Here is a 26,389-nt window from a genome sequence, read left to right on the forward strand (position 1 = left end):
AGCCCAACTGAAACCCATGGATCCATGTATTCTCAGAGCCAATCGACATAGTATTTAGGTGACAAGCAACATTTGTTAACTATTCTGACATCTTCCTTTGGCTTTGTAAGTTGTGATTTATGCTCACAGTGTTCTTTGCAAATATGAACCACACTTTTTGTTTCATATTTTATACAGGCTTGAGCATGCTTTCTTTGTCAGAGTTGGCTCTGGCCAAACGTGCTGAGTTAGAAAACCCAAATCCAGGGAGTGTTCTGAGTTCTCATGATGAAAGTAGCGACAAAAAATGCATGTTTGTTTAGTGCCTAGGAGCCTTAATCACATCTAGCCTTTTAGCACAGCCATAATTTTCATGAGTATTAACAACGGTTTGACAAAGCAGAAACCATCCTAGAAAACCAGCAAAGTGCTTACTGGCACTGTCATTGGCAGTTGGATTTGTATAGTTACTGGTGATTAAAGGAACTGACTCTCACAGTGGGGAGCATTCCAGATAAGGAGGTTAAGGGCAGAGTAGTGCAAGAGGGACTTGCACATCACATTGTGACCATTCTTGGAGAAGAAGAGACAGCTCATTTGTTTCAGCAGTTCTACTTGCCTGCAGTGGTAGTTCCAACAGAGTTGGAACACCTGGACTTGTATGTGGCATGAAAAGCACACGATTATTCCCTTTAGGAATGAGATCTTTACCAATTAATAAAACACTGTAAGGTAGGTGTTGATGGGATAGACCCTCCAGGCTCTATCTAGGGTTACTATTTCAAAAAAGAACAATTGGATAACAAAGGATAACAACTGCCTTGTATAAATAACAGATAGTAACATGGAATGCATAAGCACAAAATATGAAATCATAAAAGCTACAACGTATTTCTCAATATATATGACTTGGTCCCAATTCTGCCATCAGTTGCAGGGTACAATGACTTTACACATTGTAATTGAGGGCATAATTGAACCAATTTTCTATAATTTTCTATACATTCCCAAAACAAAWCCTAAGCTACCCCAGAAATGCATTCACATTAAATGTCTCTAGGCTCCACTTTTATCATAGATCTTTTCATTCCATTGTTTATTTTATACTGGTGTCATTAGGAAATATTAGAAATGTTAMCATTTTAATATAATGGGATATACACAACAATTTTTGTTGCAATATCAACTTTCTTGAAGTTATGAAAATAGGAAGTTTTTCAATAATAACAATAATAATAATAATAGAAGAACCACAAAGTCAAACTGTTGAGAGTTGAACTCCTGGATAAAGTTTGATACTTTTGGAGGAATCAAGCTAAGAAGTAAACTAAAGCACTAAAATCGAAGGAAGAAGAAAAAGCATTTTTTTTCTTATTCTATATACTCAGATATTTAGATGCATAAGTCAACAAGTGCTTCAGCGCATGCCTGAATCATGGCCTAGTCAACTCACTCTGTGACATAAAATAATGTTTGATAATTTGCACAAGGCTTGAAAGATAGCTAGTGATTTGTTGTCCGTAAATCCAGTGAACTTTTGACATATCCTGTTGCCTGGGTGAGGCAAGACATCCATTCAGTTACTAATGGGGGAAAGTTGAGGCATAGTATGATTTGTTTTACTGATGTAAATGTCGTACAGTGCTATATTTTGTGAATGGATGATAGATCTAAAGAAAGCGTTATGCCTTAGCTACAATGCTCAAGTATTTTATCCTGAGTGAATTGCTATGAGGAAAAATTTGGAGGTCTTTAAGCATTTAAAAACACAGATGGGGCTAATGAAAATCCTTTCAAGGAACTACTGACACAATTAAGCACTAATATTTTAAAAATATGGTTGGTCAACTCTTTGAAAACTTCAGAAACAGATTTTTTTTTTTTTTTACTAAATAAAAGACAGCGTTTTTTTCAAGTATGCCGAATCATGCAAGATGCAAGACAATAAAACTCTAGATTTAACTTTTTTTTTTTCCCCAAGAAGAAAATTGAAATTGCAAAATTCTAAGTTGATGTGAAAATCTGGCAATGTCAGTGAGGCATCAGTTGGGAAAAGGTTTCTTAGGTGAGGCTGGAATTTAGGAGAAKGGAAGAGTGAGTAACAGATCCTCTGAGTAGATACTGCCCTTGAGACTGCAGACTGTCAGAGGATGTGGGATAAACACTGCCTCATCTATCCTATTTAATCAAAGAATATACAACTTAATCAGAGCTTGCTTCAACTTTCAGGTAGGAATAAATCACTTTTATATTGGAATTGATTATATTCTCATATTACAGCAAAATACACATTTTTTTTTCTTACCCTTCTGGGATTTACAATTGAAGAAAGAGAACAGAAGGAAGAAAAAACATGAAAGAGAATGAAGTAGCAGCACAAACAACAAAAAAACCAACGTGTGTAGGTAAGTCCTCTTTTTTCCTTTGATAAAATACACTACCAGGCTAATCTCAATTTAGCAACTCTTTTCTGTAGGGCAAATTATAACTYGGAAGAAATACTATAATCACAACTTCTGAAGTCATCTGGAATCTTGAAATGTTGAATAATGCAATACTTGTCACAGTGGCACCCAAGTCTTAGCTGAAGGTCTGGACACCCAAGGCATATATATGCGTTACATGACATTATTCAGAGACTAACCAAGAATTCAAGTGGCATGGGCCCATAAAATAGCTACTGGGAACAGGCAGAGACACTTCTGGCTATAAGGCAACTTGAATTTTACACCCTGGTGCCACACTGGTATTCATCAGAAATAACAGCAGCCTAGGACAAACTTAAATGTAGCTTTCATGCTAATACAACACCGAAATGGTGCAGAACCAAACTGCACAAAATGAAGTGCAATGACTTCCTTTGTCAGCAGCCACGTGCATCTGCCCATGGGGCAATGACATTAACTATCATCACAGTCATATGGAGGATACATAACCTAAAATATCTGAAATAGGAACATAACCTAATGATGAGGTGGAATCACTCCCTTTGATCTGTTTTCAAGCAGAGTTTCATATAAATGTAAGGGCTGTTCATGTGTGCCTGCAGTTCAGTTTGCACAACCTCTCTGCAGAGAGCCCCTTCTGATATGTTTTACAGAGACAATAYGTCTGAGTTGAAGAGCATCGTGTTCAAATTTCCAAGTATATGAACTTGCAGTCCCACAGTCAAGGACATCCATCAATATCTGGAACCTCATCCTCTGCACATGTTCACCAAGCCAGCTCATCTACAGAGATGTAAAAACCAGAGAATATTTGCAGAGACTCAGGAGAGGTCTGGATGGTCTAAAGTCTGGTTTCTATCTTGATTCCAGAAATAGCATGTTGAGATAATCCTTGAGATGACCCCAGCTGTCAAAGTCCTAATGGGATTTGTAAAGTGCTTTAGGATCGTTCTAGATATAAGGTGCTAGAGAAATATARGGTTTTAGTACTATATTATTACTATAATAAGACAAACTCCCCATATCCCTTGGTGATAATGCAGCTCACTGGTAGGGATAAACTATGGAGCCAAYGCAAACCAGATTATTACCTCATAAAATGGGACACCTGCCCTATTATCCCTTAAATAATAAGTACATAAAACAAATTTGACTGTAATAATAAAACATAATGGTGAAATATTTATGGGTAATTTTTCAGTGCAGCATGCAAGGATTGAGGCATACAATTTCTGTTGGCTTTTACAGGAGTTGCACTGTTAAATCCTCCCTATGAGGTCCACCAGAAACCAATCTGTAATGTATCTGTAAGCCTGAGTAGTGTATGGTAAAATTAGACTGAGATTTTAAAATATGATGAACAATCCCAGATTTCTCCTCTTGCACTTAACCTCCAGAAGACATAAAGGATTAGAATACTTCAGGTAATCTAGTCAGGAACATGCTTATTTATAAGGAAAACTCCTTAGTCTATATTTTCCTGAGCATGCTTGCAGCTAATGCAGTTGTGCATTAGCACAAATGCAAAAATGCATTTGGTTAATGCACTATGGTTAATGGTTAATTAATGCTGACATGGGAGCTTGCTTGCTGAAAGACATTCAATCACAGCAATGACTAAAGAAACACAACTGGAACGTACAAATGCAAATTGATCTTAGATTGTAGGTTGCAGATAAACAGTACTGAGTCCTTAATAAAAACAGTTCTGAGTCTTTAGTATGACAAACTAACAAATAATATAAAGAATTATTTAAGATATATCATCAGCATGCATTGATTTTATCTCAGAATTTCTCATTTACTTTTCACCTTTTCTACATTCTTGTAACTGGAAAAGCCATGGCAAAAAAAAAAGTATATACATACTTTTCCTGATTGCTCATTTGGCAGAACACTGCAGATAAACATGTTTCATCATTTCTTTCATACAGTTATTTCCGTATTCATTTTCCTGCTCTTTTGTGTTTTCATTTCTGATATAACAACAAAGAACAAAAATATTTTTAAATAAGGCATATTTCAAAGTAACAAATTTTGTTAAAGGAGCTTCTGAGGGGCGAGAACCTCTAACCTGTGAGTACTTCCAGTGTACTTTGGATTTCCAGCTATCGGCATCACACTCCCAGGTTCTGAAAAGCATTCACGTCCAGCTCCTGAGATGGAGCCTGATTCACTCTTTATAGACACACAGCACATGCTCTAATTGAACCAACTTCATTTTTTGAGTGCAATGCCAATGTCTAAACAGTAATGAAATAATAATTAACAGCTTATTATTTTATAAGAAGCTAGATAAAATTTAAAACAATATTTAAATTATATCTTTCCTTTACCTCCATTCCAAATAGTTTTGTGCTTTGCTATGACATGTTTTAAAGCAAGAAAGGTTATTCAAAGCTCAGAGTATTTACTATTTTCTTATCACTGGTGTTTTTCTAGATAAAAGGATATATCTACTGTTTTTCCATAAATATCCCTACAACATTGTGCAGTCCAGTCTTGGGTACAATCGCCAACACTCCTGCTATGGGTACCCTACCCTGTGCACAGCCCTGGGTTCAGCTTGCAAACACACACACTTGCATGACTACCAGCACTGGCATTCCACTACTGCAGTAATTGCTTGCACCAATTATGTGCAGATTGGCATGTGTATTTTCAAACCCACAGCTGTAACACAATGTCTACTTTCTGCAGCCAGAGCAGATAGATGCACACAATGTTCGTGTGTGCATTTGCGTGAAAATCTATTCATGCCTTTCTTGCGAGCGTGCTACCTCACTGCTTGAAGAGTTTCTGTGTTTTCTCTTTGTATCATTCTGGCTCCTAGTACGAAAAGCCACATCCTGTTATGTTTGGTTGCTAGGTGGAGAAATGTTATCATGGGCTTCAGCAATAATTTATCCATAGAGCTAGAGGAGCTGTCATGTACTTCTGACAGTGAGCTGCAGCACTTTATCAGCTTGCCTGTAAATCAACCGTGTGTGGGTGAAGATGCCAGCAATGTTTGATCTCTCTCAGACACTCTAATAATCTGCTTTTGTCTGATTGATTCCTTCACATCACCAAGCACATTGCAACAGAGAGTGGAGTGCCCTCTGTTTATCTCCGTTGGTCATCTGCTTGAGGGCAACAGGGCAGAAAATGCTGTTCTCGCTGAGATGTAAGAGTTTTTTGGAATTAGGGGCTTTACATCATATCCTGGAGCAGGTTTAGTCCAGTAAATCAATGATAGCAAAATTGAATGCACCATAAATACCTCAAACCGTATCTCTTACAAGAATGTAAGAGTAATTCATAGAAACAGGAAAGGTAACTTTGCTGGAAAGAATTACGACCCCTACAAGCTCAAGACATGCAGGTCTTTTACAGCCTGTGTTTACATCTACCCTCTTGAACTTTGGGAAGAAATGCACTGCACACTGGCATTTGGTTCCAGGCAGTTCRGAGATAATATTGAGTTGAGCAGGACGCTGTCAGAATTGATCACTGCCTCTCAATTCCAAGCCAACTTTTTAAAAATTTCTGTCAAATTCCATTTCACATGGGAGAAGCCGATGCACCATGCCATGCAATGCACCACATTAAGATGGAGCATAACACTGAGTGTTGCATGATGCTTTTCTACCAAATATGGACATAAAAGGATGCAGTCTAACGAGTAGTTGAATCTCTTTTAGGATGGGCAATGTATTCTTCCCTCTTACCAATGGCTCAGTAGGTCTGACTTGGTTTTGTTTTGTGCTTTATGCTATTCCCCCAGCTGAAAATCAAGAGCTTATTATCACTCTGAGCCCGGCAGTGGTTAATTGTGCAGTGACCTGGGATCAAAAGCTCACTGGGATTCTTGACTTCTGTGAAAGCTGAGGTCAGAAGATATTGCAGATATGACTGACTAAACCCAACARGCAAGCGTCTGGTTGTAGCGCAGCATCCGCTCTTTGGGGAGCAGCGTCGTGGGACAGTGCAGCAGCAGGGCACTAGGAGACAGCATTAATTCCAACCTGGCATAGTGAGGGGAAAGGATTGTTTCACAGCCCCACTGAATGCTAAAAAGGGGTGAAAAATCACACTGCATAATGTATTTGTAATTGTGCTTAAGGCAATGACGCGCAGGAGGGAGAAATTCACGAAACAAATCTGGCATACAGTGTAGACCTTTGCAGATACTGGAAGAGAAGTTGCATCTCCTCCAGATTTAATATATCGAGTAGTAGTGCTTCAAGAGAGARGGGATCCACAGCCTCTTCTTGGCCCTTGCAGAGACCTCCCCAAATTACTACATAAATTGTTATGGAGAATAGTTTCATGGTGAGAAGGCAACCCTTTAGTGTTCCCCACCTGGCTGACCACATACGCAACACCTTTTATGTGCAAAGGAGGGACCTGCACAGCAATTCCACGTTTAATAGTCCTTACTGTGCAAGCTACATTTTCATTCACAAGAGATTTTTCTCTGCACACATCATAAAAGCAAACAAAGTGATAAAAGCAAGGAGACTTAAAGCTACAACACGTAGAAGGGCATATTCTCTATTCTCCCAGAAACAGGCATCRTCAAATGACACTCAGTTTTACTGAGTATCACAAAACACACACTGTTGGTCTTGTCTGTGACCTGACTTGGCATCTTTTCAGCATTCCAGTATTTGGAATACAGGGTAAATATTCAAAGAGATGCACTTATGTGTACAGACAGATACATTTCTTAATACCTCATAACTCCTATACCTATAGTATGCCTGTGCTAGTAACAGAACAGCTATGAGGATTTTATATTCCTATCTATAGGAACCACMTTCTAGTTTTGGACACAGATCCTTTATCTCTCATTCAAGTCGCTTACCTATTAGAGAGAAAACTGTAGTTCCCAAAGTTTGCTAGCAGAGCCACATCCCGACCTACTGGTTTAAATCATCRGTGTTACTCCACTGAAAGGCCCCAACCATGATTTTAGTTGCAATGATTTAGCAATGGTGGAAGTCTATAAAGTCTATGTTCAGACTTGTTCTGGTTCAAATAAAAATCAAAGTCTAAATCTTCAGTGATCTTAAGCATTCTAATTCTAAACTGCTCTTCAACTTTGTATTTCAAATTACTTAAAATAAACCTGCTATTATGTCTCAAATACTTATTCATATTTATTACTGCAATGCTACTCTTTTCAGAGACTTGCACTTTCTAAAGGAGATGTAAGAAAAAAAAAGAAGGGAAAAAGAAAATAACAAAAAGGAAGAACAGAAAAGGAGAAAAATGAAGCATGTCTAAGAAAACTGCACTTCCAATGACATCAAGTTATCCTCAAGGGAGATGTATAAGAAGAAGATATTACATGGCTGAACAGTAAATATCACATTTCTTTTTACAATCATGTTTCTGCATTTTATTACATCTTGACTGGCAGATTCATCAATTTTGGAGTTATCCAATCTGAGAAAGGACAGGATAAAAATCTACAGGCTATATTCTTTATGGGCTGAAATGGTCAGTGGCATTTTGCTATTCCGTAACATAAAGAATGATTAATGAGAACTATGTTGAAATCCAGAAAATGTAATGCATATCTTTCTGCACAAGAAAAAAAAATTCAAAAATGCTTATTTACATTCTAGACATTTAACTCCGGAAAAATTATTAATAATTATTGCACTCCTTTGCAAAAGAAGAGGAACACAAAAGATTAGTTGCTACCAGTGTTTATGAATATTTATACCATTAAGGAGTCCTAGGAGTTCTTCCTGTTCCAAAGCTTCCAAACACTTAGATATGTGTAAATAGCTGCTGCCCTGGAAGCAACAGAAAGAAACTACTTAGGTAACTTTGGGCTAACTGACCTCCTTATGAGGTATTTTGCTGCTGCTGTCAGCTACCAACGTGTTATTTCCTGAAGTATAATCCCAGTAAGTAGCATTTCTGGATCATCTACCAAAGTGTTGGCCAACGTTGAGTGATTGATTGAGGTTATGACATGACTTTTACTGACAGCACTTTCGGGACTGATACTAACACGTGGGGCCTTGCTTGTTATTTTGTGGTAAAGAAAAATAGTTGGAGATGGGAAGCAGAATTTCCAGCAGCCTGGAGAGTTAGGTAATTTGACATCAGACTATTTTTGTCTGATGGGGGAAGACAGGTCTGATGAAACCTGACACACAGCTTACAATTATAATTAATATCATCAGTGTGTTAGAGGAAAAAAACTCACAGACTCATCAACGTAATCCACTGGAAGACACATTTACTACAGAAGTTTTGTTTTACTCCAGCTACTACCCTTCTACTTAAAGAAACTGTTTTCTCTCATACAAACATAATGCATCGCTGCCCCTGCTCTGACCAGTAACAGGTCCCGTCCCTGGGCAGGCAAGGTGAGGATACAACTACCACATCAACCCGTTGGCCCTGACTGTGATGAGCAGCTCTGGCCCTTGAGAGGCTCCTCAAGTTGCTTCATTAATAGCACCCCAAATTGCTCACATTCACAGACTGACCTGACGAAAATATCAAACATTAAGAGTAGCTTTTTCTAAGCATAAGCAAATAATAATAATAAAAAAAGTAAAAACCCCACAACCTTATAAACAATTAACTCTAATGGCACATATTCCACCAAAAGATGYGATCGTCTAATTGCTCATTTGATACCACCCGGTCAGCCCTCTGCACACTCCCCTAATGGACAATCTGTGCCAGGGTTCACTGTGAGACTCGATGACCACATGGTAATGTAATGGGAGGCAGAAGGGTGGYAGCTTTTACTGATTCCTGAGATCTAGGTGTGCAAAATATGTTAGTGACAGACAAGGCATCAAGGACTGAGAAAAGAGAATTTCATTTCAGCGGGAGGTATTCTCAGTGAAAATGAAAGCTGTTCTTCTAGATGTGGTATCAGAGATAGAGAGAAACTGTAAATTGAGTATTTCAATACCTATCCGCCCCTAATTTTAAGCAGTTTTAAAAAATGAAATAAAGAAAAATGAAGAAAAGCTCTTTTGTTGTATTCAGGACAATCAAACACCAGGGGACTGGATGGCTCAGGGAACTGTTAATGGGATACAGAGTATTTCAAGGTCACTGGTTCAACTCTAGCTCAGGTTAGTAGTAATTGGAAGTCATTATTACTTGATGGCTGTTCAGGAGAATAAGTGAAATGGGTTGGTGGTCTTAATGTAGTGCCTAGTGCACAGCTGTCTCTACCAGACACAAGTGAGTCTCTATAGATGTCAATTTGATAMGTTTCATCAGGGCTGAATCTAAAGATAAAACAAAAACCAGAAAATAAATACACCTAAATAATTTATAAACAATTCTCTCCAACACATGCTCTTTTAAATGCATCACTTGGTCTGCAAAGTTCGCCTTAACCTGTAAAGACCTCAAGCAAGGTAGGCACTGTCCAAAAGTCTTCACCTCTGTTTGGATCTGACAGGATCCTAAGAGGCAACTGCACTAAAAATGCCTTATTATAAACCCAGGTTGGAGAATATAACATTAATTAATTAATTAAACCTTCCACTCATGAATCCAATCACATATCATCCAATATACTAACCTTTCAGGTGAAGGGCAGAACTTCATATCTGGGTGTAGAAAAGAATGAATGATTGAACTATGGTAATTTAGGGAGCAAGTAGTGTGCAACATGTTTGTGATTTATGATAACTCAGTATTAATAACAATACCTATAGGGCTCAACTGTATAGGTTGAATTTCCTTCAGAATATTACAGGAAAATCTTAGAAATAGATGTATGGTTCTTTAAACTTAAATAAAAGATTCTRCTGGATTTGAAACACTTTTCACTTTCCCCTAAAATCTAATTGTCTCTGGATTTATGATTTTGCAAATCAAACTTATTGAAACTTTGATCTTATTCAACCATATGTAAAGTTAAAACAGTTTCTCCCAAGTGATCTTAATTGSTATTAATTACTTAATCTGAGTTACTGCTGAAGAAAAGAACGACTAAAGTATCCTTCAGGACAGGGTCCTGAATTGATAGACTATTTCGCATTATTTATTGAAAATCCATTCAAGTGGGTAATGTTTACTATTGCCTTCACATGGAATTATTCCTTCCCGTATTAATCAGACAATTTTTCAAAGGTGTAGTCATGAAAGTGGAATGGCTCTATGCCTAATCCAATATATGTTGCTCAGTAAACATATATCTCCGGGTATGTGTTTACCAGGCAACTGAATTCCAGCAGAGTGACATAGTTGTATGCAGGAGTCCAACTATACAAACAGATATCTTCTTGATGGAGAATTAATTGCTATGCAACCTATTTTTAGTTTTGTACTTAACATGTTTTGAGTGAAAAACAAACAAACCACAGGTATTTTCTTAAGTACCTCTGTACAGTGTGTGCCATCTTTGGGATATGCCAATGACTCAGGTCTATAAATAAAACCATGAGGCACCATTGCACTGCTTTATGCTGCATTATGTAGATAAAGAGAAAATACCTTTGCAAAGTCATGATGTGTAACACCAGTGGCTGTTGTGTAACAGCTATCAATGAGAAAACCCTAAGGGCACAGGAATAAAGGGTCCCATGAAGTGAAAAATAAGAAACCTAGGGTGTCCGAGGGATAATATGTAATAGCTCTGCTACGACTTACATTTAAGTCGATCACAGATGGAATATATTTTGAATTCACATTAGCAGCATTTTCTGTAATTACTGAGACTTGTTCTTACTCAACGTAAGTAGACTGGAAACTCATGAGCTTCCTTTTGGAGGGTTTTCAAACCAAATCCACAGACTAAAGAGCCTAAATTAATCCACAGAGTGATATCACTAATACTGTTTCTTACGGTGAATACATTTAAGACAGAGATTTGTAAGTATAAGCTTTTTGTGAGCATCTCATCTTCTGAATGCATATCTGAACAGATCCAAGCTCCAGACCTCTGGAGACTATAGAAAAAAAAAATGAAGTCTTATCACAACAGCGAAATGCAATGTGGCCTGAGACATACTGCTATAAGTACAAGTGAAGCAGCCCAGAAGGAAAATTTATTGGTCTGAAAATGGAATAAAATCAAATTATTTCTGCTTACTTATGTGCAGAGCCCTTTTGCAGACAGGCAATCCTATGGAAACTAGTGGGATCAATCACATAATCCAGAGCTYGCAGGTCTGTTCACACTCTGCTTTCAAGATACAGCCCTACATCATGTAGGCATTTTTATCAAAACATATTTCTACTATTTATGTGTTTATAAATGTGGCACATGCTTTTATAACTTACACTTAAGAGTCGAGTAGCTGATGCAACTGTTTTTTCCCCTCAGTCCTGCATTCTGAAATATTATTTCACTCCTAATTTTCAACCWCCTCCTTTCTCTCGCTCACTTTTTATTTTTGCTGGTGACCACAACTGTAGTTTCAGTAAATAAAGCTAGTGCTTGATAATGTGGAACGGCCAGGAGCTTAACTCTGCCCTTGGAGATCGCTTACATCAAACCAGCGATCAAAAAGTGGTGCAGATAAAATTTGTCATCAGGGATTTCCTACAAAAGAATTACAGTGGAGAAATAGCCTGATCGATACTATGGATTTTCACTGCAGGGGCTGATAGTCCAATTGCTGTGAAACACTCGCACAGATAAAAGGGCACGGCTGCCACTTTGTTACAGACTGCTGACTCAGCGCAAAGCTTGTCAGGTATTTATAGGCCAAAGTGATACAGAATTATCACCTTGCAGTGCCCAGCTCTTGTTAGTTCTAAGATTGCCTCCCTTTATGGGATTGCTAAATGCAGGTGAATGGAAAAATGATGGCTAACAGCTGTCAAAATGCAACAGAATGAAGTACTTAAATCTTTTTTTATCCATTAAAAGGGTAACAACCAAGCATATATCATAGTGCAGACGTTGTAATGATATTTGGGGCCAGTAAACTAGGGGTTATAAACAACATACATCTGATCAAAATGGTAAGGAAAATACAAAAGGGGAAAAAGAAAAGCAATAATAAAAATTCTTCTTGTTACTTTGCAATAGGTGGCTTGGCATTTGCTTTGCTGCTTCCTTGCAAAGATCTCAAAGTCCCCCTCAAGACTGCTTGGACTCCCCTGACGGTCTCATCTATGCAGACATAATTTCATACCCCAACTGTTTGGGGAACGCCACTCTAGGAAGTCRTGGGGATGGCCCCAGGAACACTTGGTCATTGTTCTAAGCCAGTATTTTACACTCCCACCAAGATAAAATGCTGATAGATACCTAATATTAGCCTAATATTAACCTTTAAGCTAATATTAACCTGAGCACCATAGGCTCTTTGACTTCAAGGGCTGTTTCACACGCAGACACTTACAGGGCTAGACCATGATGAAGGTAAAAGAAATACACCTATCTCTTGGTCCAACAGGTAGCATAAAATATCTCTGTTCTTGTATACAGCCCATGATTGACTATTCTGAGCCATGAGTTATCTCACTCMTCTTACTAGCCTGAATATGTTTCTCGGTCATGGTGGTAACTCTAAAAGGGCAGACTTTTTCCTTTTAGCACTCAGTATAGCACAGCATGTATTTATTTTTTGGAGATCATATACAATGAGAGACTAGCTTTGACTGCACAAGAATAATATTTGGAAGGTCACACAAAAAGCAGTAGAGCCTACTAATATAAAAAGAGACAGGGTGTTTGATCAAGAGGATCTGCACAGACTCTGCCTCATCCATTGCCTCCTAGGTGTYTGTCATGCAGAACTGGTGATGGAGTCCATAAGGCGGTGTCTGTAGCTTAAAACCAGTCTTAGAACTAAATTAAATATGTTTTTAGATATACTGTTTTGGAAGAGACGCGGGCAAAACTGGGCCTTAGTACCTATGTTTTTTTTAATATTGCAACAGTACTGAGAAGCATATATTAGGAGTCTGTTTTACTAGATAATGCATAACCCCACAGTCCATTTCCCAGAAAACTTAACGTCCAGTTAAATCTTTTTTTTTTCTAACATTACCTAGCAAAACCATGACATCCTTTGCRTATCACCTACTCTTCTATCACCACATTCATCATTTTAAGAATATTTTTACCTGTAAAAATATGATAGGTCTTGGTKAATGAGCAAAGCATTTTTCTGCTCTTGGAATATGGGTAGATTTAAGTATATGTAGGCAACTGAACATCTGTTTCCCCCAAAAAAGTATTTGATTTTCATAATTTCAGTCCGTCTTCAGGTAAGTTTCATAAATGACCAGTTCACCATAATCAAGCTGTATTAGTCACTAAATTAAGAGTGACCAGAGCTTGACTGTTCGCATAAAAATAGCAAGTCACTAGACCTAGTGAAAGCTAAGGGAAGAAGCATGAAGAAAAACAAAGCAAGCTACTCAACTCCCTGCATTTCTGCTCATTTCAGTCATCACAAAATTGGATGTCCAGATTATTTGGTGGAAATAGGTAGTAGATAGGCACATGAGAGGAAGCCCTGGCCTGTAGAAATTTTGAGAAGCAAAAGGGCAAAGCATAGAGATCTGTGCCTCCTCTGAGGCCTAGAAGGGGAGCCTTAAAAGCCCTCTTACATGAGATGAATCTCATCCCTCTTGGCTGAATGAAGTTAATAGCTCCATCATAAATAATGCTTTGAATATATCATGCTTGTTCTCGTTTTTTTTTTTTTTTTTTTTTNTTTTTTTTTTTTTTTTTTTTTTTTCTCTTTAACATTGGTTTTAAACCCATCTTAGGTGTTTTGGAGACACACAAATAAGAAGATTAAAAAGCTGAAATTTTTAAATTGTCTCGAGAAGGTCATGGCCGGGCACATCTGAAATTCAATAGAGTTTATGTACCTAATGCCTTAGACTTCATTCAATAACAGAGCTTTAAACTAAAGGAAGAAATATTGCAGAAGCCTAAGAACTATGTTATTCGAAATCTGAGTCACATACTCAGGGAAGAAGCTTTTGGTAAATTTGGTTAAATACAAAAAGCAGAAGCTTTGGAGAAAAGGTGTGCAATGGAAAATGCTAAAACATGATGGAAAGCATTAATTGAAAAGAGGGATTTTACCACTGTATGAAATGTTACATATTTAAACCAAAATCTTTACTAACTAGGGAAGAAGCCCCACCTTTCTCCCTGCTCCACAGGGAAATTTCCGTAGCACTTGTCTGAACTGCTGAGCGCTGTAGAATCATAGCTGCTATCATTGCAGTGTCGCCGGGTGGAAGTTTACTGTCACTAGCAATAAGCAGTAGATAAAAGGAGGGGGGGTGGAGATAAGAAAACAAAAGGGAAAAATTGAAGCTAAAAAATTCACCAGAGGTGAAAAAAAGAAAGGAGAAAAAAAGGATATACATAAACTAGTTGTTTTTGTCTCTCTAGTTGCTATGATGTGCACAAAGGAAATAGACTGAATAAAATCACATCTCAGGAACACCAACATAAATTCCCCCTTGCTTTGACAAGTACGTAATTTTGTGCAGTGATGCTCTTCACGTCTGGAGAGTTATGAGGCAATTTCATTCCCATCTGACAAATTTACAAAGAAACATTAGAGAGAAGGGATTAGAAAAGCGAGAAATCTTTATAGACTTTTTCCTCAGGCTGTATTTTCCTCCCATCTTTTGGCTCTTCCTTGAGGAATATGTATGAGTGACTCATTCTGTATGAACGCCATAACTGAAACACTTAACAGATAAGCATAACATGAAATGTGCTTTAAATCAACTAATTGTATTTACATTATCTGGGAGGGTTGATCCTGATTTACTAAAGTTTGTGAAAATTTCCTATTGTGCAAATGCAAGATAACAATTTAAAACAGGGGAAAAAAAACCCTTAAAATATTAGCTACCTAACTTTGCAGAAAAGTTAATGACAGGAAAATAATTTGCACAAAACAGGTCTCCTCGTAGACCTCTTACTGACCTTACTGCACTCATAATAGACCTGTGAAGGCCAATGATATTTTTCCACTTTGTATGTTGGGAAACTGAGGTAGATTAAATGAGATCCTACATTCGTGGAGAGAATAAATGTCACCAGTGCGGTCAACCATTCAACTGACATCTAACTCCGCAGCTACTCCAGTCAGGCCACGGGGTCTTTGACAGCACACGTTGAGACGTTTTAGACCAGTGGAAAAACCAATGGAAGGATGAGAGCAGGAGCAAGCGAGGAGCTCTAAATGTCTTGCAAGAGCCCCTGCAAGGGCAGGGAGCTGCTTGGTTTTGTAGTTTCCCATGGAAAAACAAGGCTGGTCCAGCCTTACTGACAGTGGATTAGTCTGGCATGGAGAAAGCCCAGTCTTCTAGAAATACATGATCATAAGAAAGACTGTAAAGTCTTGGCTTTCTCCCACAAGATTTTTAAAGGCAGATAGTCATGACTCGTTTTAGTTATCCTGCTGAACATATTTAGGTGATGCATAGCTATTACAGAATACTGATTATTCATAGAGAATAAAATACCCCTTCAGTTTTCCTTTTTCTTTCTTTTTATTTTTTTAATAGTAAAATGAACTATTTACCCTGACTCAGTGTAACAGCAAGGAACTTCTGTTGTAGATAATCTGGACCCTGCATTCCCTGGCTCTACATCTTTTGTTTCTGCGTAATTTTGCACAGGGTCCCTTTTTAAGGTCACTTCAAGTGCTGGATGATGGTACTTCCCTCCTTTTATTAATGAAAATTAYATGATGGTGCTTGGAAGTTCCAGAACATATTCCTTTCTTGGCACAAAGATGAAATATAATAAAATGCAGATGCGTTCTGATACAGAACACAGATGAAAATGTTTTATAACCACGACTTGTGGAGCAGAGGAAAGCACAGGGGACATGGTTTCTAGGGCCCTGGTTGAAAGCCCCAAAGCAATCACGGCAATATCAGTGATATGACAGAAAGTCAGGGAGGGGTATTTATTATCTTTTTCATGGGACCCAGGTGGACCTCCTGGCAGCCATGTTTATGACTCAGGATCCATTTTAAAATAGCAAACTATAATAAATGGAAACTCAGATGTGTAACTGTGTTGGATTTTAACATGTTTCCAGTTTTACTGTCTCTGCATTTGCAATCATTTTTTTTTTTCAGAGCATACTATTCCTTAACAACTTTGACTATGTTGTTTCACCACTTGCATTAACTTCTCTTGACGTGCCCCTTCCCCTCCCTGTGTTTTGAAAGCTACCGAATGTAAAGTTCCATTATGAGCAGTTTGTTCCAGTGCTATTAGAAACTCATTCCTTCTTTCCAGTTAATAGACAGACAGTAGAGGAAGCGCTTTCTACACAGCTCTTAATCAGAAATATCAGGAGCCATGATTTTAGTGGTCTGTGATTGTTGCACATTTTCTAGGAGGCTTTGCAAAATAGTTGCAAATAAGAGGTAATTTCAGCCTATTATCTTTAAGAAGAGCGTTCAATAATTTCGTTGTCTGGAAAAGACATTTCTTGAATTTTAGATTGATATGGAAATAGAAAAAAACATCTATTCCCTTTCCTTGATACAAAGCTTAGATAAGCCTTCTCCCTATGCCATAAATAAAATTGCTAACTTCCTTCAGAGCAAACTTTATAGCTAGAATTCCTTATACTGGGGGAGTGCCCCTCAAGTATGGGCTGAAAACATTGCAAATGGACCCTTAACATAGTACCAGAAAAAAAAGTTAAGCCCAGAAGCCTGGAATCTAAGGAAGATAAGCCCAGAAGCCTGGAATCTCATCTGCCCAGAAATTCAAAGACATTTGGGTAAAGAATTCTGGCACCAGTCTAATATAATTGGTAGGAATGGAAATGCTAAGCTCACCTCAAGATCTAACCTATAGGTAGTTTTGCAATTGTTTAGATCACAATTTGCCTGGTTGTGCAGCCTGCTCAGACACAGCCCCAAGAGCACGGCCACTAATCTGAATGTCTTCACAGCCCAAGAATCTTGTGAGAACAGTCACCATTATCAACATTTCTGTTGTTTCCCAGCAAAAAGAGGACCAGGGTATTCAGGGCAACATCAACGATAGGTGCCAAATAAGAGGCAACGTGAGGCTATCCCAAGTATGTGCAACTTGAGATCTCTGCAGTTGAATCATCCTGGGGAAGCAAAATAAGCCAGAAGATTTAGGGATCATAAGGGCAAGTCAGATTCCTGACAAACAAAAGGAGCATAAAGTCACCCCTTCACCTCCCACTTAGGCTGTGCTCAGAGACGCAGCATATGGTGTAACCCTACATCTTCATATTCTGAGCAGCTTATGGTCCTGTTATTCTGCAGATCATAATTTAACACYTCACAGTGGAGAGCGCTCCACTCAATACAACAAAAAAAACCATGCTAAATCAGGAAAGTTCACGCCATCGTTTGCATGACAAATAATTTCAACCACTTGAAGGAATTCCTCTGAAATATTTAAGCCTCGTAAATATTTTGTGCAGTTTTCAAAAAGTATATCTCTCTGGAAAACAGTTTTGAAAGTGCTTAACATATTTGTACAGTTCCTATGACTTTTTGAATTCATTTGACTGATGGCTTGGTGTATGTAAAGTGTCCTAAATAGATACTTCAATACATTAACTTATGTGCACAAATGAATGGTTAACCTCTTTGAAAACTTAGTGCACACCTTGCTCTGGAAATAAGTAGATCAAAATGAAGAAAAGACTGTTAAAAACACTTGAAAAAACATAAGAAAAAATCCTTTTTCTGTGTGAGACATCTAAGCCTAATAAATTTAGTAATAAAGGTAGTAGAAATCAAAAAATAATATTTGAATTATTTTGATCATGATAATCCCAATTGTTTTGAAAGTAAATTATAGTTGAAAGTCTCTCCAGAATGTACTTACAAATTCATAGGAATGCCATTAAAATACAGCATTAATTAACATCCACTTTTATAAAGTGCTTCTAATATTGTGTAAACAAGCAAGAGTTGAAAAGCTTATTTTTAACTTCTATCTGCATATGCAGTGTGATCATAGTGAGCTACAAAAATACCCAAATAGCACTGGGAAATGAATTTTCACAGTTTGTTTCTGGTTGAAGACACACCAAAGTACCTGTCTTTAATTTGAGTAGCTGTGAACAAAAGGTACTTGCCAGCTTGCTTAGCATCGTATTTATATGCTCATGTCAGTTCAACCATGGGTAGAATACTGATGTGTCAATATTTGTTAGCCAAAATGATAATAAGTAACTGACTTGAAATAACTTAAAACAATCAGAAGCAATTTTGCAGCGTTGCATCAGGTTAAATCTGACCATGCTATTTTTTTATCTCTTCAAAATCAAAGCCAGATGGCTGGCATGCTAAATAGGCTACATTCCATGCAGCAGAACTGTTGTAGGACCTGAATCTGAGGTGGGACACTTGACCACTTTCCAGACTTACATGGCCTTCATTAGAATCATGCACAGGATGAGGCTGTTTAGGGACAGACAACCTACAGATACTTATATCTCCAGTCTAGGCTTAAATTTAAAATGGGACAACCTTCAAAACTCCTTGAGCCTCAAGTTGTGACATGTCTTGGGGATTCCCAAGGAAGGGGAGCAAAGCCACCAGGGAGACATCTAGATATCTAGATGTCACATCTAGACGTTAGATACAGGCTCAGGTTACGCTTGTCTTGATTTAGCTTGTAACATCTTCCTTTCAGTAGCTGAAATTTGACCAAAAAATTTTACTAGATAAACATTATTTGTTCTACTGTCAAATGCATCTGGTGTCAAAAGTCTGTTAGGGCTTTTAGCATGAAGCAAACTTAGGATGAGGAAGAGAAAAGTCTTTCAAAGACAGTGGCATGTATACACACATCTAAGAACTCTGTCCCTAAAACATGCACCGGAAAACATTCTCTTTCACCCTGAGGAGTAATCCAGCCAAATGCTGAATTCTGGAGGTGCATAAACCAGCAACTGTCCTGAAAAAGCTGAGACCCACTCTCCTGTCTGTGAACAAAACTAACAGTATCACCAAAATTACCACATTATAAGGAAATGACACATATCCACAACTACAAGGAGAGAAATCATATAAACTGTTCTTTTAAGGCACAGGTTCTACATATATAATAAACTAGACTGACACTGGAATTCCTTCCCTTCTTCCTTCTCTTATTTGAATGTGACCACCTCTCTAGACACAGTTCATGTGTCCCAGATGACAAAAGTCATAGGATTGAGTTGCATACATGTGCAGAAACTGGCCTACCATCATATTAGACAAACAATATATTTCTATATTGCATCAGCTTAAAATTATTGAAAAAAATATTTACCCTGTGACTGTTATAAATCACTGGCAAGATACTCTGCATTTCATTACCATGCTGGTGAACAAGCTGTAGCAGGAAGCTATTGTACCCACTGGAACATGTCCAGGAAATGTCACGGAAACCTATTTGCCAAGATCCTTACAACACTGAATGTTGTTCTTTTGGTTCAGCTGAGTTCACACAGTGGCTCTTAGTATATAAATCTCCAAAACTTTATAAACACAAAGTTGGTCTTCCTATATTATGATCCCCGGCGACTTGTCACTATCACATCCTGAATTTACTGATACGTAATACAAAGGACCATCTACGGATCAAGACTAGTACCCATAACTTAGCCCAGAAGACCCACAAAGCATCTACTCCTATAAATTGCAACCTACAAAATAATTATCAGTAAATGACCAAGAGCTGCAAACCCTCAGGTACCGCAAGGACAAAGCAGGAGAAGTTCAGGAAAGTTTCACAGTTCTTGAATCCTATAAAAACAATAAGGGATTTATAGGGATCAATATTTCCCCTTTAGATATATTTTGCTTTCTTATTAATAATCTTTATTTTCCTCTTCTTTAAAGAGAGAAATCCTTGAACTGCTCCTCTTAACTCCACCTGGAAGCAGTTACGCATGCCTGAACAAGCCAGAAATACCGGTAATATGGAGTGGTTGTGAAAGTCTCAAGGTATGAGAAATACACAGTTTGTGGATGGAAACAAAACCTTTTATCAGGTCGACTGATCAGACAAATCTTCAGAAAGACAAACCCCACTTCTGTACTACACCTGTACTAGCCATCTTAAAGACATTTATAAAGCCTTGGTGTGGTGCTTTAAAGCAATGCTCATTCCTTAGATGACACAAGGACTCCTTCAGAAGYTGTAAGCCTTAAAAGCAATCCAGGAAACGCTAAAGTATCCTGAACTGTTCAAAGGCTAAAAAAGCAACCAACTCTTCCCATTGCTAAAGAACAACAGAAATTTTGCTTCTTTTTTGGCGGAACACCTTCCAAGCTGCATGTTTGGGTGATTACCCTTCTCCATTTTAAAAGGTAATGCTTACAGAGCTTTTACAAAGAAATAGCAGTCAACGAGAGCTACATTCGCTTTTGTAAAATGTTCAAGTAACTCGTATCAAGAAATGTTCAAATAATTAACGTCAGGGAGAACGGGTCATGAGTACATTAGAAGTGCCATGTTCACAAACGGTGCTAAGCCCTAAACAATATCTGAGATGCAGCCTAGGAGGTTAAAGGTGGTGGTTCACCGTGTTTCTCTGGTTTTGAGCAAGCTTAGTTTGCACAGTAAAGTTATTCCCAGTTCTGTGGAACAACCAGTGCATTTTTTTGTGAGCCTCCAGATTGCAGTGTGCATGATTTATCCATATAGACTCCTGATGCTTGGAGAAAGGGTGACAGGGAAGCCATTTGGCAGCACTGTGTCACTGAGGAATAATGTGTAGAAACAAGCTCCCTCTTGCGAGTTGAATCCGCTTTAAATATCATTCATATCACCAAAATAGCACAAAATACATTTATTTATTTATATTTATCATAGTYGTGACCTAAGAAATGATATGCCCACTAGGAATGCTAAGTGAACTGAAATCCTGAATGTGCTGAGAAGAGTATAATCAACACACTGAGTATTCTGACCTTGAATGTTACATTCTTCTCCATCTCTCTCTAATTTTTCTGCATCAGATTTTCTCATCTCTAAACCAGATTAGAGAATGTGGCTGCCAGCTCAGCCTTGCAGTTTGTTCACCAGTGATCTTGCTGTGTAACCTCTGGACAAGTCACTTACTCTCCTTGGCCCCAGGTTTATCTTGCCCTGCAGTTAGCATGCGAGGTGGCACGAAGCTAGCTCACATATAAAGAGATCCAGAAATGGAAAATATAAGGGAAATGCAAAGAGATACCACATTTCTCATTTAAAATGAGTGGGTGACAAATTGCTCATCAGATTGTACAATTTGGGTTGCTCTTGCTTGCTTGCTAATTAACTAGTCTGACATTATGTTTCCTCCCTCTTGCATCCACCCTGCCTCTGAACTAATCAGAGTTCAATGACAGCATCACTTATCCCAGGACACATTCCAATAATTAAGGTTTGGAGGACATCTTGCAAACTCCATCATATACCAATACGATTTTCTCTCCCTCTACTGCTGCGTATCTGACATGTGACAAGACAAAGCCCTGCTCTCATATACATAACAGCAGGATGCTTTCCCACCTTTTAATGGCTGACTGAATTTCTTCCCCAGCAACTCTGACAGTATGAAAGTGCACTGGAAAAATGACTGTGTCTTGAAAAGTGAAACCTCACCGAGGCTGGACTTGGGAACAGGAAAAAAAAAGTTCTTTGGAGCTGCATCTATGGCCAAATGCTCTTACATTAAAAAAAAAAAATTAAATGTAGAAATGCATAATTCTATGCATTAGACTTTTTTCTATACTCCTTTCCTTACCACTATATTGTTTCTTTTGATTTTCATAATAAAAGTAGATTTTGCCTTGCATAGGAAAAGAGGCACAGGTAGGGACACCTCCGTCTTGCTTGGTGAGGCTCACAAGTCAGCGAGAATCCCTGCTACTTGCCTGCTTTTTAAAGCAAATTGTATACTTGGCTTTCCACTGCTCAGAGTATCTTCATTAACACAGACAGAATTATTCTGAGTTTCCCTAACTATATCTCTTCTGTTTTTGGTAGCTCTTAATATAAATTCACCAGCCACCTGGGGCAACCTACCTCAAGTCTGCAGTAACCAAAATGAATGATAAACTGGTTATTTCTTGCTGGGACATATTTCCTTTTTTTTTTTTTTTNTTTTTTTTTTTTTTTTTTTTTTTTTTTTTTTTTTTTTCCTGTGGAAACCCAGCTTGTGAACCAGCTTTTGGGCAGCACAGACAGTAAGAATCACAAACCAATAACTAAGCTGGAAATCTAGACTTCGCAAGAACAGTTTGATCCCACAGCTCTGGTATGAGTTTATAAAAAAAATATGCCACCTGGATTGTAGCTGCATAGGACCCTTCCAAAAGTTCAATTATTTAGGAGATTTAAATTTGCAATTTTAGCTAACCAGGCTTAATTTTCCTGAGAGCACCCAGCTAGATGTGGCTACAAACGCTGTTCTGTGTGCAGCTTATTATACCAAATTTCCCMGTGATCAAGTCTCCAGAAGAGCAGATGGAGAGATCATTTATTCAGAATCTCAATGATTCCGATGCGCTATTTCCCCCAGTACTAGAAAAAGCCAGCAGTGAAATTCTGACCTCAGTGGCAGCAGAAGCCTGTTTGCCATTGATTTCAATGAAGTCAGGTTCATGTTGATTTTCAATGCAGCTTGTTGTATACTTAAATAAGAATCCCCCAGAGCCTTCATGGATAACTTTAGACATAACCAGTAGTAAAATTATCCAAGAACATTATCTCAGAACAGCAGGAGTATCATATTTTCTCTCCTATTTTGGGGGCACTGATTTCTAAGCTTTTATTCCCGTTTTTTGACAATAAACCCAGATTGCTTCATAAAATGGTATGGTTCTTTAGCTGTCTGTCTTTACCTGTCTCATCTGAACAAAAACTACCCTAGTTTCACTTTTAGAAAGAAATTTCAGTGCCTGGAGATGGTAAGAATACTAAACAAAAAAAGCATGGCATGTGATTATTTGCCATACAAAGGATCAAGTGTATCCACTTTGACACATAATATAGATATATGGATAGAATTCAGTCAATATGTAGATTATCTCTTCAAGAACTGAACCTGGTCAAGTTGTACAGGCACAAAATAGAGAGAATTAAATTAGTAACTTRTTAATTTTGTAATCTACCGTAGATTCATGCTATATCCAGAGAATGGCAGATAGCTAAATTCTCAATACAGCACTGAAGAAACATGAACAATAAGAATCTTTGCCTGCAAATCATGTTTCTTTTTATAGCTTCTAATGTTACAACACATGGCATAATAAACCTGAAATATTCATTTATTTTCTGGCAAGATAGGCATGAATTATATTAATGTCACATCCTACATGGCTATGTTCTGCACAAACTGCAGTGGTGGATGTGAGTGAAAATGATATTAACTTGTTTCAAAATATGAGGCAGAGAAGCTGGAAATGTCTGTGGAATTRACAGAACTTGGCAAATTTTATATTATAATGCCACTATTTCCAACACTATATTCCACAATCACACCACAGAAACCAGAAAATATTTCCTTTAGATAGAAGCTCATGGTGAGAGAGAGTCCTTCAGATGGTATGAATCAACATATCTTAATTGACTTCTGCGATATTATGCTACTTCACACATTACTATACCTATAGAGCCTCCACCAGACACTGGAAATAAATTTTACAAGGCACRATACAGAAGATAACAAAAGATAATTTTGTGCCCCTAAGATCTTTCAATTTAACTTAACATGATGTGCAGAAAATGGAAGTTGGAAGCAGAGTTACAGAAGCCTGAACAGACTTGCCCAAGGACATGGCAAAAAGAGAAATTTAGCTGTGGTCTAGTGGCCCATCCTGTATTGCTGCCGGCCACACGGCACTGCTGCTACTTGGAGTCTGAAACTAGAACGATTTTTCCTCTACTGTCTTTTGCATCATCAAGTATTTGTTTCTTTTGGTTCAAACAAGTGCTACAAAACCACTGTTTCATAGATAACTCTCAAGGTCACTTACATAAAATGTACAAAAAGCACATTTTTGTTGATGGAATGGCCTTTTGCTAATGAGGTAATTAGTGATATTACAGCAGAGAAAAAAAAAGAGGGGTATTTCTTTCTCCTTTTCTCCCTTTTTGCAAACCCAGTGAAGTGGCAAATTTTGTCGCATTTGCTGTATGTGCACAATATTTCAACCAGCTCTACAAAGTAATGTGTTTTTTGATCAGCTACTGTATTTGCTGAAACTAAGTTATAATAATTTGATGACTAGGGACAAGATTAATTCAATGAACCGCTATTCTCATGACAATTGCAAAATATAGTAAGGAAGAGAGGTTGAATGAATAGTAACTTTCAGAGCATCTTACTTATGATGGAAAAAGCTTATGATGGAAAAATATCCAACAAATGATCTATAAGGGGTCATATCTCTTGAGCAAGGTAATAAGTTAATTTCTCTGTAAGAGAACCAGGAACTGCAATGAAAACTATCATCAGARGAAGCATGAAGATATATACAATAGRGGAATAAAAAACAGTGAAAGATATAATTATATTAAATTATAGCAACTGCCATGTAAAAGAATCAGTGAAAGTAACAAAAAAGAATCGTCATTTCCATTAGAAATGATGTTTGATAATATCACATAGTCTTGCCATCTCCTTGAACGTGGAGACGTGCCAGTTATCCAACAGCTAAGGGGAAAACAAAGAGCCACGTCCCACCCTCAGCTACAGCGGAGCTGAGAGCAGCGCTTCCTTGTCAGCTCGTCGGTGACAATCAAAACGAGAGCTCCTGACTGAGCGCTCCGGAGGATCTTTGGAGGAGGCGATGTCAGAAAGGAAGAAAAAGGAATCGTAGTATAATGCATTATGTAAAGGCCTAACATTTGCCTAAAATAAAAAAAGGTTTTTTTTTTCAACGGCATGTATCACAGATCTGGCATTTGGAGAGCGATACTATAGTTTGTGGAAGCTGTGGAGGAAGGGATAGTGGGAAAGACAGCAAATTAATAATTATCAAAAGAACAGAAAGCTTTCTGTTCTGAATCAGTATAAAACACACTTTTTCTGCATCTCTTGCCATTTCTATTAAAAACAAAGGGAAGAAAACAAAAAAAGCGCTTTCCCAAACTGGATATTAGTTAAGGGTTTTGTCACCTTCTGGTATGTGCGATGTGTTTAGAGATTGTCTATGCTGGGGTTTTACAAAGGCATTAAATATGAGATCATTATGTTTCTTATTTCAGCATTATTTTGTGCAAATGGAAGGACATAAGCAATGTATTCCACTCTACAGGTGGGTAGATGCCCACCATGATAGAAGGCTACAACACTTTCCCTGTGCCCTATGCACCTTCCCTATGCACCCTCCCCATAACACCCAAGACTGGTCATCCTAGCGCTCATCTTGAGCGTGTCTCCTGTAATAAGCTCCCCAAATGTTCTGGCATTACTCTATATCTTATATTATGCATTTTTTTGATCCTGGAATTGAAAACTTTCCTCCATAAACCTCAAAAGCATTTCATTATTAATAAAACAATGATTGGAACAAATAGAAATTTCCACTAAGTGGTCCAGTGTACAGTTCCCAAACTAGCAGAGACTTGGCTCCCTTTCAAWCTTCTTGCTCTTGATTTTGTGTTTTCGCCTGTATATATTTCATCAGTGGCACCGTGGCTGAAGTTTTAATCAGTCAAGTCCTAGCATGGAGGTATTTTCTAAGTAGAGAGCATGCTTTGCAAAAAGGGGTACAAATCTCCTTAGCTTCACGTCAACACATGCAAAATGAGCAATAACAGATGCAAAATAKCTTCTAATGTTAGATCCGTCTGGGGTTGGTGTAAAAGACAATGCAAACTGCAAAGCAATAAAAGATCAGGACTATGGAATTTTAGATCTGAGGTTATTTAGATCTCAAATCAAGTGATTTAAACGTAACAAATTGAGGTTTGCAGAAGCCTGAATTGTAAAACTAATAGAGCTGTTAAAACTGGCTTTCCTTAAAATTATGAATTGGTTGGCCTATTTCTTTTA

Source organism: Nothoprocta perdicaria, unplaced genomic scaffold (genome assembly GCF_003342845.1).
Source record: "Nothoprocta perdicaria isolate Ctin4 unplaced genomic scaffold, notPer1 scaffold_3, whole genome shotgun sequence".
NCBI lineage: Eukaryota > Metazoa > Chordata > Aves > Tinamiformes > Tinamidae > Nothoprocta > Nothoprocta perdicaria.